General features: G+C 42.2%; 1 pseudogene; it reads right to left on the reverse strand.

Moving 5' to 3' along the window:
• Positions 1 to 1,685: 1,685 nt before the first annotated feature.
• LOC141917618 (dimethyladenosine transferase-like) overlaps positions 1,686 to 16,116 on the reverse strand; it is a 36,199-nt pseudogene continuing 21,768 nt past the window's right edge.

The raw sequence follows: 16,116 nt of genomic DNA on the forward strand, positions 1-16,116 counted from the left end.
ACTTTAAAACAAACCAAAATAAATCCCAAACAAATGGAATGACTACAAATCTTTTTGTTGCCCAGACCAGCCTTATGGGTTGTACTGTTGAGTATTGTGCAAGAATATACTGAGATGAATTCCATGATCAGAGAACACAGATTTCAATTATGGCAGCATCAATCCATATTTCATTTGGTATATTTAAAAATATGCTGTCATATGAAAGTCCAGTACCTCACTTCAGTCCTGAAAGAATTTAATGCTTTTAAAATACAGAGCATCAGCTTCTTGCCTATTATCTGTGATAGAATTGCACGTTCTCATTAAGAACCAGAGTTGTGTACACTGTATTCTGTTCATTGCTTTTGCGAGAAAAGCTTGTCCCATTGGAGTCACTCTGGCTTAGGTAAGACTTAAGTGACAAAATACAGAACAACTTTCATTCTTCCAGTAGAATCTATGAGAAATGGATGCCTTCTGAACTGAAGCCATGCAGCAGTCTGAAAAAAGTGAAATATTCATGTTACAATTTCTACTAATTTATATTTCAGATGAAATCATTTCCAAGACATGCTGGCTGGCAAAGAATGTATGAAAATAGCATGAAAGCAGCCACACTGTTCAACTGCCATAAAGAATGGTTACAAATTTTACACTATAAGTTATTAGCAAATTTGCTGGTATATTTCCAGTGAAGTTATTTATATTGCATCCTACCAGGTTCACTACATTTCTTTAAAGAGCAGTAGCTGTGTTAATTGTTACTCTGAGAAGCAGGTAGGAAATTTTATCTTAAATTAGGAAAAGATTCCTCTTGCCGCTTAAATTAACTGACCAGAAATAAGAGCAGAATATAGCAGTTAATTACTAAAATTTCCAAATTATGCTATAGATTAAGGCCTAATCCTCAAGACAGACAGGGAAGGGCTGTGTAAGTCTACAGGGAAATTATAATATCCAATTTTGTGATTAGAGCCATTTTAGAGAAGACATAGAAGAGTCTAGTACACAAATACCAGAAGTAGGGATCTTTAGCTAATTGCTTCTCAATACTGTAAGCAGCAGTTGAGATATATACAGGGTTTAAGTGTTTCTTCATGTTCAGGACTGGAAACAAGGAGTGTTGGGTATTGAGAGGAAAACAGGGTTACTACTATTCCTATGTAACCCAATATTAATCTGTGCTACATAGGTACAGATGCAGATACAATTTGAAGAAGCTTAAAAGGAGTACATAAAGAGAAAAAACTAATGAAATCATCTATACCCATTGAATGGGCTCATTTTTCCAAATAACCTGTATTTTTTAGGACTGTGTATTTTCTCTGCGGTTTTAAAGTTTTTGGGTATTTCATGTCAATGGAAAATAGGATACAAATTTGCTTTCTATTCATAGCACAGAAAAAAGGTTAATTTAAATAATCTGTTCTTTTCCTGCTTTAGAATGGTTCTTTCAAGTAAGTTGTATTTTTTTCTTGCATGGATTATTGTATTCTTGTGTCTGAATTTTTATACCTCAGCTCATTCACTATAAATGAATTGCCAACAGTACTGCTAAGCATACACAAAAAGTTTTTTTACTAGATTTTGGTAAAAGCCAGTCCTTGAGACATCTACAGACAATATATTAACAATATATTCAGTTTTCATTTTTTTTTCACTGTAATTTGGTCACCCTTTTGCATTTTTCTTTAAGAAAAGAGTTAGATTCCTTCCTCCCTCAAACTCTCTTGGAAAAAACTTTGACATGTTAAGCTTTTCAATGCTAATTTATATATAAACATATATTTAGGTCACAGTACACAGAAGTAGAACTTAATATATTTTAAAAGGAACTTACTGTATTATGTAAGGAACAATGAATTTGGTAATTATGAACCAGCAACTGCTCTACAGCACTTGACCTGAAAAAAAAATAAAAATACAAGTTTAGAATGAAAATTGAGCTTTTTTTTTTTTTACTCAAGCATTCAATATTTACTAAAAAAAACCCCAACACCCCCCCCCAAAAAACCCCAACAAACCTGTAATGACTACACAGAGCTGTTCTTTTTAAACAGCTGCCTAGTTTTCTTCTAAAAAGTTTCACTTCAGAAGAGCTTGTGACCTCAGCATCAATTCTCCATCATGGTTTATCCCAGACTATGCATATAACACTGCTATGCATTTGCGCAAAAGAAATGGTTAACTGGATGGACTTTCAAACTTTGAAAAGATTTCCTCCCATAGAAGTTACTTAAATGCTGCAGAGAGTGTCTTTTTTTTTCTAACAAAGGCTATCCTTACCAGATCATCCTACTCCTGAAATTAAAAATTGTACAGTATTTACAGAAAGGAACATACAGCTGATACAAACAAGAAGGAAGACTATTGACAATTTCACAACAATACTGAACACAAAGAAAAATATCTTTCTAAACAATAGAAAAACAGTTCTGTCTTGGACAAAGCAATACAAATGGAGGAGAAAATACTTCACCCACAAAAACATTTGAATTGTTCTTTTTTGTGCCCAGGCACTATTGGACAGATCTTATGTACTGAGAAGGGAGATAGTTGAAAATCCAGCTAACCTTGGGCAAGGCTGAAGTGGTCTTGAAGATCAAAGCATTTTTAAAAATAACTTTAAGAATACTATCCTGTAACATCTGAGATTATACACACTCATCTGAAGGTAAGAGTTCTCATAGATACTCCTTTGAGAGCAACAAAGTCATCAGCCCGAAAGGTCTCTGGAGATATGAAGTACTGTGAAAGGGACGTTATTCCTAGCAAATCTTCAACCTCAGTCTTGTCAGAAATACTGTAAACAAAGCAGCACTCGGACTGATGGTGTTATGTTCAGGTAATGCCCTAATGCAACCCTGATCAATAAAGGAATTTTGGAATTCTGTAAATGCCAATAAATAGCTGGTACTTAGAAGTGAAAACAGCATACAGAACAAGTGAAAAGAAAAAGAAATTAAAGATCATGACTAGTACGTTTCATTATTAGAGTATACCATGCTCACCTGGAAGTTGATAGGTGGCAGTAGGTTCTTTGGCTCTATTCTGACAACGCTGGATTCAACTTTAGGAGGAGGCCTGAAGTTGTTCTTTCTGACCTGTTAGTCAGTAGAAGTCAGGCAGCTGTATGAATAAGAAGCAAACCCTCACATTCCTAGAAACATTCTTCTCTCTTCGATAGCTTTGTTCACTAACACAGAATGACATACCTTCATCAGATGGTCCAATTGAACTAATAACTGAGTATTAATAAAGAGTCTACAGTATAGTTTAGTTCCTGGTTTTGCAACCAAACAAAGTGTAAATTTACAGAATCACAGAATCATCTAGGTTGGAAAAGACCTTGAAGATCATCCAGTCCAATCATTGACCTTACACTGACAGTTCCCAACTACACCATATTCCTCAGCGCTATGTCGACCCGACTCTTAAACACCTCCAGGGATGGGGACTCCACCACCTCCCTGGGCAGCCCATTCCAATGCCCAACAACCCGTTCTGTAAAGAAATGCTTCCTAGTATCTAGTCCAAACCTTCCCTGGCGCAACTTGAGGCCATTCCCTCTTGTCCTATCACTTGTTACTTGGTTCAAGAGACTCATCCTCCCTCTCTGCACCCTCCTTTCAGGGAGTTGTAGAGGGCGATGAGGTCTCCCCTCAGCGTCCTCTTCTCCAGACTAAACCCCCCCAGTTCCCTCAGCCACTCCTCGTATGACCTGTGCTCCAGACCCTGCACCAGCTCCGTTGCCCTTCTCTGGACACGCTCGAGTCATTCAATGGCCTTTTTGGAGTGAGGGACCCAAAATTGAACACAGTCATCGAGGTGTGGCCTCACCAGTGCCAAGTACAGGGGTCAGATCCCTTCCCTGTCCCTGCTGGCCATGCTATTGCTGATACAAGCCAGGATACCATTGGCCTTCTTGGCCACCTGGGCACACTGCTGGCTCCTGTTCAGCTGGCTGTCAATCAACCCCCCCAGGTCCCTCTCTGACTGGCAGCTCTCCAGCCACTCCTCCCCAAGCCTGTAGCGCTGCTGGGGGTTGTTGTGGCCCAAGGGCAGCACCCGGCATTTGGCCTTATTGAAACTCCTCCAGTTGGCCTCAGCCCATCGCTCCAGCCTGGCCAGGTCTCTCTGCAGAGCCTCCCTACCCTCGAGCAGATCAACACTCCCACCCAACTTGGTGTCGTCTGCAAACTTACTGAGGGTGCACTCGATCCCCTCGTCTAGGTCATCAATAAAGATGTTAAACAGGAGTGGCCCCAAAACCGAGCCCTGGGGGACACCACTCGAAATTCCCTTTGAAACATAAGTATTGCACATCTGAGAATAACAGAAATTAGAGAAGGAATTTGAAGTCTAATCATCTTTTAAGTCAAAAGCTAACTAACAGACTTGGAAAACACAGACTTTCCTTCAGCACTTAGAAGAAATAAAAGTCTGTCATAAACACATTCTGCCTTAATTATCTCAGAGTGCATTAAAACAAAACCATAACAAAACACCACAAAGCTTGGTGAAACCATCTAAATCTCTTTAAAGCTACAATAGAACTTGATTCTGTATACTGCTAAAGGGATCAAGGTCAAAGAGGCAGCAGCTAGTCTCAGAGTTTTGTGCATAACTGTAACAAATCATTTTGAATAATTCTATAATGAGTCCTTCAAACCCAAACTCTCCAGCTCCAAAACTGACCAGTCGCTAACATTAGCACTTCAGTGAGAGGAATCAAAAACTGCTGACATATTGAACAACACACAGAAGTACCTAAGGCAGTTATATTTTTAGACCAGACAATAGGAAATGGCTTGGCTTCCATCCTACCCTTACCACCCTTCCTTCCTAAGGTAGGAAGGCATTTGAAATGTTACAATGCCCTGCTTATCCTTGGAATAACAATAATACTACTACTAAAAACAGGTGCAACTCCTGTTTTCATCAGCTGGACAGTCACTGATGCCAAGACTAAATTTTCTCCTTGTGCTTAATACACCAACATAAACTAATTTCCAGGCACTGGCAGTTTTCATATTATAGAAAAATGTTGGTGTGGCTCTGATCCACCAAAATGATATTTTAAGATCTAAAGCAAAAAAAAAAAAAAAGTATTTGGGAATATCTTTTAAACTATTTTTTTTTCTATCAGGTAATCCAGAGCTCTGTTCTTCCACATACCTGAAAAAAAGGTCTATAAAGCAACAACTTGAAAACAAAAGGTGAAGAAATCCAAGGAAAAGAATAATAACATCAGTATAACTTCTGGAAAATTATCATTAAAAAAAATATTTTGCCATGTTGTTTAGCCCATACCTGGTAAGGCAAGTTAGCTACACATGCATCAAAGAATGGTAAGTTTGTTTCCAAGATACCTCTGTTACAGACTGGGAGCCCAGAGAATCATAAAGGTTCTGTGATCCCTTCAGGTTAAATTAAGGTGAAATGACACCAAATGACCAGTTAAAATGTTTTATTTGCAGTAGAAACAACTTAAACTTGGAAAAGGATAATAAGCAATGTGGTCTCTTATAAATCTATAAAAAAGAAAAAGAAAAAGAAAAAGAAAAAGAAAAAGAAAAAGAAAAAGAAAAAGAAAAAGAAAAAGAAAAAGAAAAAGAAAAAGAAAAAGAAAAAGAAAAAGAAAAAGAAAAAGAAAAAGAAAAAGAAAAAGAAAAAGAAAAAGAAAAAGAAAAAGAAAAAGAAAAAGGAGAGACAGTCAAAGAAATCTGGATCACCACCCCTGGATCCAGCGTCGTCTCAGGTCTGGTAATCTTGGGTGGTGGGTGCACACACAGTAAAGTTTTCTGTTGCCTTTTGAGTTCATCTTATCAGCTGATTAGCATACTAGACAAAGAGAGGCAGGTATTCCATGAACTCATTTCCATGAGAGACAGGCAAAAGGTGGAGCAGGGGTTCTGTGCATGCATTGAGGGGGAAAGGGGTACATTAACCCTTTTGTCCAATTGAGTCAGTGGTCACAATCTCCCCCTACCACCTTTACTTTTCCTCAGTTTTTGTTTCTTGGGCAATTATCCAGTCATTAGCTCCATCTGGTGTCAGTTGTTTATCCCTCTTATCAATATTTTAGCTCTTCTTCAAGGCTATAATTGTAAAAACCTGAACACATGGTTTTATTCAGTCTATGTCTCCCCCCTTTCGAGGCTTATCTAAGGAATTTGGCTATACAACTGCAAGGGAGCAGAGACATGCACCCTTCCATACACTCTGTGCTTCCCTGGGCAGATAATTCATTCTTTAGACTAATCACAAAGGCCACAATTTATCCTTGAGGGTTTCTGTGTTGATGAATGTTTGAGGCATCAATTCCTTCAGTTTCTTACAACCTCCAACCCTGATTTCAAGTTTGTTTGCCAGACACCCAGGGGAAAATGTGCTTCAGAGAAGCATGTTGCCGAAGTTTTTGCCAAAGCAACTCCACTGCTTTAAGTGCTTGCTATTTCCACAATTGATACTTATGTTCCCTGGACTCTCTTCTGAAGTTCACCAACAAATCAAGGGTCAATTTCACAAGCAATAACCTGAAAACAAAGTATATATTTGTAACTTTATATAACTCCTACTAACTGGAATTAAAATCCAAATTGTAAAAAAACCTGTAACTATTGCTAAATTATTAAATAATTCTTAAATATTTCCTATTATGCTATGTACCTTTCCCTACCATCACCACCACCAAATGTGCAAGACATCGCATAAATGGATAACAGCAATGTAGTTTGATAAAACTATACAAAATTTACACGAGCAGATAAAAACTCATTGAAATTATGCAAATATCATTCATAGAGTAATTCTACTTATTTGAATCAGATAGCTGAAGATCCTTCTGTTTGCCATAGTCTAAGCCACAATGTAGTTTGAGCTTGGTTGGGGGGGGGGGATTCACACTTACTTTTTAAACTTTCTTTAACATCTTTACTGTCAGGTTACCAGTTCCTGGGCCTACTTCCAAAATGACATCTGTACATTGCAAGGCAGCCTAAGAACAAAGGGCATTTCAGTATTTTTCTAGAACCAATTTCAAGTAATCATTTAATTTTAAAATGAAAGGTACATGCAGCTCAATAAAATCTGACATCAGCTAACAGAGGAGTGTGAACATCATTTAGAAAGGGATGGGAGGGAAATGGTGAAAACTAATTTATGAGAGAGCCTTGGCGAAGTATAGAAAAGTAAATAAGCACCCAACTCAACCCCCAAAGCAGCTCTGGTCAATCACTTCCTTCACCTGATTCCCTAAGGGTGTATTCAAAAAAACTTCCCAGGCCTGAGGGCAGAAGCTGTTGGGCACCACAGGCATGGAGGATGCAGGCTTTTCCTCATCCATAGGGAACCCACGTTAGCCTGTCTGAATGCCTCAGCACTATTTTCTAAGCTCAAAGTCTGCTGTCAGGCAACACAGACTGAAAAGACTTAACCCAAAGCAATTTTGCAATGCTAGACAATACATCCTAAAAACATTAATAAGACAACATCAACACTATACAAAAATTTAAATTCACATAAGGATCCCCCGTCGTGACTCAGAATATCTTTCTCCAGGGGGTTTTACCTGCAAGAAAAAGGAAAGAAAAGCTTCTCGGTTCATTTTGAGAACCGGAAGTGGGTTATAATTAGAAAGATGGGATAATCCACCTTGTATTAATTTTGTGCTCCTTTCCATGAGCATCTTTGGCTTTCCAGGTGTACTTGCTTATTGGGGTATCCAATACCAATGGTACTGCTCCCACCGTGGGGAGTTCGACTAAGACAGGTTGTCCTGGCAAAGGAGATGGATTTCTGGGGTGGTCAGGGCCATGTGGGGCTGGCATGATGGTTGGAGCTTTTGGATAGAATGCTGTGATCTTTGGGCATCCATTTACTGACACATTTAACTCCACTTCTCCCTACTGCAGAGGCCATAAATCAAAAGCCTTTTGAATGGTTTCTTTAGCTAATTCAAAAGCAGCTTGCTGTTCATTTCCCCATTCAAATTCATATTTTTTCCTTGTCACCTTGTACCAAGGGGTTAAATTTTATCCCAAATGGGGAATATGTTGCTTCCAGAAGCCGAATAGCCCAATAAATCTTTGAGCTTCTTTTTGTCTTGCGGTACAGCAAAATCTAAAAAAATTTTTCTTTTGTTGGGCTTTAAACAGTATTTCTCGATGCCCACAGTGCCACTGAATTCCTAGAAACTTCACTGTCTGAGATGGTCCTTGGATTTTTTCAGGGTTAATTTCCCAAGCCTTCTGTTTCATGTGATCTACCACTAATTCAAGAGCTTGTTGTACCTCCTCCTCATCATTTCTTTGAATCAAAACCTCATCTATATAGTGACTTAATTGTGTGTGAGGAGGCAGCTGTATTTCATCTAAGTGTTCAGCTACAATTCTATGACAGACAGTGGGGCTATGCAACCACCCTTGTGGTAGTCTGGTAAAAGTGTATTGCCGGCCCTGCCATGTGAAGGCAGATAGATCCCAATGCTCTTCTGCAATCGGGATGGTAAGAAATGCATTAGCCAAATCTATTACAGCGTACCCAGTTCCTGGATGTTTCTGAACTTCTTCTATTAAAGTGACAGTGTCTGGCACAGCTGCTGCAAGCGGTGCAGTATGTTTGTTCAGTTCTCTAAAATCCACCGTCATTCTTCAGGATCCATCACTCTTCCTGACAGGCCAGATCGGATTGTTCCATGCTGTCGTGGTCGGCTTTAAAGCTCCTACATCTAATAAATCTCTAATTGTCTGTGATATCTCTTCATGTCCTCCCGGAATTCTATACTGCTTCATTGTGACTAACTTAGTTGCAGCTGGGATCTGCACAGGAGGCATTTTTACTTGACCGACGGTAACAGGTCTGGCACTAATACAGGGTTTAACTCCAAATTGATACTGACCATCAGAAAGATTTAAAGTTAGTCTTTTTAGAATCTCTATACCTTTTATATATCCAAGAACGGGGACAATCATGACTGAATATAATCATTTTGGGAGGTTTCTTATTTTCATTTCTATTTGTGTTTGTACAGCTTTAATCTATTTTCCTCCTAAACCTGTAATAATTACAAGTTGTCCTTTAAATTTCTTGGGATTCCAATATATTAAGGAGGCCTCCGCTCCAGTGTCAATCAGCGCATTTACAGTTTGTGGGGACTGCGTGTTCTAAAGAAAAAATTTAAGCTCCACATGGGGTTGTCAGTCCTTCTGCACCCACTACCCTGGAGCTTGGCCATTAATTCATTTGTACTGATCATAATATTGATTCACTTCCTCTGCCTCGTGCAAAGGGTACAAGTCAGAAAATGGTGCCTAATCGTCTTTCACCCCCGGAAGTGGTGATCCACTTATGGGGGGGGGGGGGGGGGGAAGGGGGCCTTCCGTGGGCAGATGCAGGGTCCCGTTGAGGTTCGAGAAGGGGCGCCGTAGGCTGAGTTGTCCCTGGATTCTTAGTTTTAGAACTCTGCACTCTTGCTAGGTTTATTCAGCCCTCTCTGTGTATATATTCACCACAGCCCGTTAGTTGGAACACTGTTGATTTTTTTTTTTTTTTTTTCCCCACGAGACATGCTGTCTTTTAGCAAAGCCATAAACATTTCCTTACGAGAAATCCTACTTTCACTGTCTTTAGGGCTGTCTCGAGTATCTCGATTCCCTGCACTCCTTCGGGGGTCCCACTCCCCAAGGTCACCCTACTGCTGTATTATCTATCGCATCAAAAAGGGGACCTCCTATCTCAGTAATCAAAAGAGTCATGATAACATTTTTACAGTAGTACCGCATCTCACACACTCACACACACTCTTAGATTAAACACATCGATCTGATATTACCACACAAGGAGCTCCCTTACACCATTTACACAAACAACACAGAATTACACTTATAACCACAAGTACCACTAGGACAATTATGACAAACGACAAATCCAAATTTAACACCATACGTACAATAAACAAGTTCCAAGTCTCAGAGTCAATATCGGTGCCAATGGTCAAAGTTCACAACAAATCCAGCCCTCTCCTTTTTCTATACTTATATTGTGCTACTCGCACTGTGGCTTTCTCTGCCACTGTCTGATAAGTATCCAGCTTATCAGCAAGCAACTTATTCCAGCATTGCAACATCACTATTTGACTCTGTAAATCACATATCTGTCGCTCCATCTGGGAGCGCTCCAACAACAGCCTCTCTTTACTCTGGTGTTGTTTTCTATATGCAGTTAACGAAATCCATCCCCGTTTACTTGAATTTGTAGTCTCTTTTCCTTTTCCAATAGGTATCCTTTTCATATAATTTAGAACATCTAATGGTTCGGCTTCTTTCAGCCAGCTCTCCCATTGTTTGCATGGTTCTCCGACCTGAGCCCACTCCTGGGCCCGCGAACTACAGGGAGGATTTTCCCAACCAGGAGTATCTGGTGGACTTGACAAATTTCCTTTGAATTTAAATAATGGCATTTTTTGTCAGATCCCACTTCTGACACCAATTTATGTTTTGCTGATTAAGGATACCAATTAAACTCAGACACCAGAGTGAAAAGCGCAGGTGTATTTTACTGGTGATAACCAAATAATGTAACAGCGTAATACAGAGAACATGCAGGAAGAAAAGGCAGAATAGTGCACTTAAAGCAACAAACAGGAAAATACAGGGTAATGCATCAAATCATTACTACATGAGAGAGAGAGAGAATAGTAATTAAGAGAAATACATCACCACTTGCATATATTATCATCATCACCCAGACCCGCAGGCGCTGGGCAGCCCCGGTTACAGCGAGGATTTGGAGAGCCTGTCCCGGCAAGTGGGAAATCCTACGCGGTGCGTCCACCCGTAGGTGAGGCTTCCAAAGTCGCTGTGAGCGGGTCCAGACTTATATACCAGAGATCGACAAGCCAGAATAACTGGCACCTTTGTTCTGAGCAGAAAATTTCTGGTTTCATCCTCCTGTTGGATTCCACCCAAAGCCTGGCCAGGGCTCGGGGGGGGAACCAAGGGAGTTTCTAACAAGGCCAAATACGTGGGTTCTCAGCCTTGAACACGGCTAAACAAGGGAAGTTGGATAGCCCAACAGATCCACTCTCCAGGTTGGGTCTCCTTCGGGGTCCTTATACAAGACCCGTAGTTTAATTGCAGTGTCTGTTGTAGTAGTAAAATAACATTCTGCTGCCGTCAAAGCAGAATGATTTCTGCTAAAGAAATTAAGAGTATATAAAGCCATTACCAGTTGATTATGTGGTGTGTCCAGAGAATTCCCCCTTCTTTGTTTTAAAATCAAGGCCTTTAGTGTACTGACCATCAGAAAGGTTTAAAGTTAGTCCTTTTAGAATGTGAATACCTATTATATTTTCAGAAACAGGGGGAAACATGACTGAATACAATTGTCCGGGGAGGTCTTGTATTTCCCTTTCTATTTGTGTTTGTACGGCTTTTCCTGGAGTTCCCATATGTTAAGGAAGCCTCTGCTTCAGCATCAATCAGAGCATTTACAGTTTGTGCGGACCATAATATTGATTCACCTCCCTTGCTTCCTGCAAAGGGTACAAGTTAGACCCAGACATTTGTTTTTGGTTGTGCTAGCACCCAGACTGCAAAGGTGATACTTCTGAGGAGGGCGATAAAAACGGTCGCACATTTCATGCTGGTATCCATTGCGGACCACGAGCTGTAGAGACACAAGCATACCCACGTCCCCAAGTAACAAGGTCCCATGGGCCTTCCCACTTGCGGGAGATAAGATCCCGCACTAGGACTTTGGCATGAGGAACAGATACTTCGTTTGAGCTCTGTAATGACAAAAAATGTGTTAATATCACAGGGTTATTGGAATAGAATCACAGAATCATAGAATCATTCAGGTTGGAAAAGACCCTTGGGATCATCGAGTCCAACCATCAGCCCTACTCTACAAAGTTCTCCCCTACACCACATCCCCCAGCATCTCATCTAAACGACCCTTAAACACATCCAGGAATGGGGACTCCACCCCCTCCCTGGGCAGCCTATTCCACTGTCTGACCACTCTTTCTGGGAAAATTTTTTTCCTAATGTCCAGTCTGAACCTCCCCTGTTGCAGTTTAAAGCCGTTCCCTCTTGTTCTGTCACTAATCACCTGTGAGAAGAGACCAGCACCAACCTCTCTACAATGTCCTTTCAGGGAGCTGTAGAGAGTGATGAGGTCTCCCCTCACCTTCTCCTCCTCACACTAAACAGTCCCAGCTCCTTCAATCGCTCCTCACAGGATTTATTCTCCAGGCCCTTCATGAGCTTCGTTGCCCTCCTCTGCACTCGCTCCAGCACCTCGAGATCTCTCTCGTATTGAGGTGCCCAAAACTGGACACAACACTCCAGGTGTGGCCTCACCAGTGCAGAGTACAGGGGGACTATCCCCTCCCTACTTCTGCTGGTCACACTATTTCTAATCCAAGCCAGGATGCCGTTGGCTTTCTTGGCCACCCGGGCACACTGCCGGCTCATGTTCAGCTGCTTGTCAATTAGAACCCCCAGATCCTTCTCTTCCAGACATCTCTCCAGCCACACCTCCCCAAGCCTGTAGCCATGCAGGGGGTTGTTGTGGCCCAAGTGCAGGACCTGGCACTTGCCCTTGTTGAAGCTCATCCCGTTAACATTGGCCACTGATCCAACCTATCCAAGTGTCTGCGAATTTACTGATAATGCACTCTATGTCCTTGTCCAGGTTTCGACCAGGATGGACTTAATTTTAATTGGAGTATTTCATACGATGTGATGTCATGCCCAGGGATTTAGGTGGGCGGGCTCTCTCGCTTTCTCTCTCTCTCTCATGCACGCCATCTGCTCGTCTGGCCGATGGCCGTGTTGTTGCTGTGGGGGCGGTCGCTGCGCTCGGTAAGCCACTGCTGCATTTTACCTCTTTCTTTTTGGACTCACTATTGTTACTGTTGTTCTCTTGTTATATTTAGTAAATTCTTTCTTTTTATTCAACCCACGAATTCTCGTCTTTTTGTCCCTCTCCTATTTTACCAGAGGGGGGAGGGGGAGGTGAACGGCCGGCCACGTGGCCTCTGGCTGCCGGCTGAGTTCAAACCTCAACAGTTTTTGGCACCCAACGTGGGGCACCGAGGTTTTTTTTTCCTTTTTGTCTGAGATGACAACAAAACGGGTAAAATGTGGATTGCTTGGCTCCTTAAGATCTTACCACCTCATTTGCAATACGTGTTTCCCATGCTGTTGCTCACCTTCCGTGAGAGGTGGGTTAAGGTTTTGTTTCTGTTGTACTATGTGATGCTCATCTATGATAGCATGCGGTCATCAGCCCTGGGGCTATTTACAGCTGTGTTTGAGAAATTCGGGGAGTTCAAATATCTTTGGAATGTTGACAAAAACATGTTTGCCGTGATGTTAGGAGTTAGTGTTTTCCTGCATGTGGTTCAGGTTGTTTATGGTTAAGCTACTATTTAAGATTAACCAAGTAACAGAAACTGCAGCCACTACAAGCCCGAGGACAGGCGCTGCAGCTGAACCAGAGAACCAACCCACGACAGTGTCAGTTGCTCCCAGACAGAAGAAGAAATACACAAGAAAATCCCCTCGCAGTGTACAGGGTGAGGATGAACCAGGCCCATCACGAGAACAGGAGGAGGCAGAGCCAGTGATAGTCACCCGATCCTTATCCCTGAGTGAGTTGTGAGACATAAGAAAAGATTCCAGCCGCCATCCAGGTGAGCAACTCGTTACCTGGCTGCTGCGGTGCTGGGATAGCGAGGCCAGTGGCATGGAACTAGAGGGCAGGGAGGTGAGGCAGCTGGGATCCCTGTGTAGGGAAGGGGGCATTGACAAGGCCATTGGAAAGGAGACACAAAATCTCAGTCTCTGGAAGCGACTTCTGTCAAGTGTGAGGGAGAGGTATCCCTTCAAGGAAGACTTTGCATGTCGACCAAGTAAGCGGACCACTATGGAGAGAGGCATTCAATACCTGAGGGAGCTAGCTGTGCGGGAGGCAGTTTACTATGACCCAGATAATGCACGGCTACCCACAGATCCAGATGAAGTCCGATGCACCCGGCCCGTGTGGAGGAAGTTTGTACGGAGCACACCCTCATCATATACCAGTGCATCAGCAGTAATGGACCGGAGAGACGAAGAGGGACCAGCAGTGGATGAACTGGCTCGCTGACTACGACAATATGAAGAAAGTCTCTCTTACCCCCTCGTTGCAGCTGTGGAGAAATTATTTCATGAATTCCAGCAATTTAACGAGAACATGTCCTACTCCCCACCTGCACGGACCAGAATCTCGGCTATTAGGAGCAGTCGTTTCCCTACTCGAGAGAACCGGTACACACCACGGGGGGAGCTGTGGCATTGCCTGCGTGACCATGGAGAAGACATGAAGAAATGGGATGGAAAACTGACCTACCTCCTAGAAGAGCGGGTATGTGAGCTGGAAGGAAGAACAAGTACAAAACGGGGTTCTTTTAGGAGAAATGCTGCTCCAGTTTCCAGTAATCAAGTGCCCAAACGGAGCACAAAGGTCGACTTTGCTCATGATCCTATGAGAAGAACTTCTGACTTGTATTTACAAGAAGTGGGTGACCAAGATGAGGCTGAAACCCGTGCACACCACACTAACCCATTTGTCGTTAGCGAGTATTATGACCAACATTAGAGGGGCCCTGCCTCCAGCCAGGCGGAGGACAGGGACAACCGAGTTTACTGGACCGTGTGGATTCGATGGCCTGGCACATCTGACCCTCAGCAGTATAAGGCTCTAGTGGACACTGGTGCGCAATGCACCCTAATGCCATCAAATTTTTAAGGGGCAGAACCCATTTGTATTTCAGGAGTGACAGGGGGGTCTCAACAGTTGACTGTATTGGAGGCCGAGGTGAGCCTAAGTGGAGAAGAGTGGGAAAACCACCCCATTGTGAGTGGCCCAGACGCTCCATGTATTCTTGGCATAGATTATCTCAGGAGAGGGTATTTTAAGGACCCAAAAGGGTATCGGTGGGCTTTTGGTATAGCTGCCTTGGAAACAGAAGGAATTAAACAGCTGTCTGTGTTACCTGGTCTCTCAGAGGATCCTTCTGTTGTGGGATTGCTGAGGGTTGAAGAACAACGGGTGCCAACTGCCACTACAACCGTGCACCGACAGCAATATCGCACCAATCGAGACTCTCTAATCCCTATCCATAGACTGATTCGTCAGCTAGAGAGCCAAGGAGTCATCAGCAAGAGGCACTCCCCCTTTAACAGCCCCATATGGCCAGTGCGAAAGTCTAATGGAGAGTGGAGATCGACAGTGGACTATCGCGGCCTGAATGAAGTCACGCCACCGCTGAGTGATGGCTGTTTCCTTGGCATTAGAGGGGAAGGCTAGTCACAGGGAAATGACCTCTTAGCTTTGCAGTAGAAACAACTTAAACTTGGAAAAGGATAATAAGCAATGTGGTCTCTTATAAATCTATAAAAAAGAAAAAGAAAAAGAAAAAGAAAAAGAAAAAGAAAAAGAAAAAGAAAAAGAAAAAGAAAAAGAAAAAGAAAAAGAAAAAGAAAAAGAAAAAGAAAAAGAAAAAGAAAAAGAAAAAGAAAAAGAAAAAGAAAAAGAAAAAGGAGAGACAGTCAAAGAAATCTGGATCACCACCCCTGGATCCAGCGTTGTCTCAGGTCTGGTAATCTTGGGTGGTGGGTGCACACACAGTAAAGTTTTCTGTTGCCTTTTGAGTTCATCTTATCAGCTGATTAGCATACTAGACAAAGAGAGGCAGGTATTCCATGAACTCATTTCCATGAGAGACAGGCAAAAGGTGGAGCAGGGGTTCTGTGCATGCATTGAGGGGGAAAGGGGTACATTAACCCTTTTGTCCAATTGAGTCAGTGGTCACAATCTCCCCCTACCACCTTTACTTTTCCTCAGTTTTTGTTTCTTGGGCAATTATCCAGTCATTAGCTCCATCTGGTGTCAGTTGTTTATCCCTCTTATCAATATTTTAGCTCTTCTTCAAGGCTATAATTGTAAAAACCTGAACACATGGTTTTATTCAGTCTATGTCTCCCCCCTTTCGAGGCTTATCTAAGGAATTTGGCTATACAACTGCAAGGGAGCAGAGACATGCACCCTTCCATACACTCTGTGCTTCCCTGGGCAGAT

The sequence above is a fragment of the Strix aluco genome, chromosome W, assembly GCF_031877795.1.
Source record: "Strix aluco isolate bStrAlu1 chromosome W, bStrAlu1.hap1, whole genome shotgun sequence".
Lineage (NCBI taxonomy): Eukaryota > Metazoa > Chordata > Aves > Strigiformes > Strigidae > Strix > Strix aluco.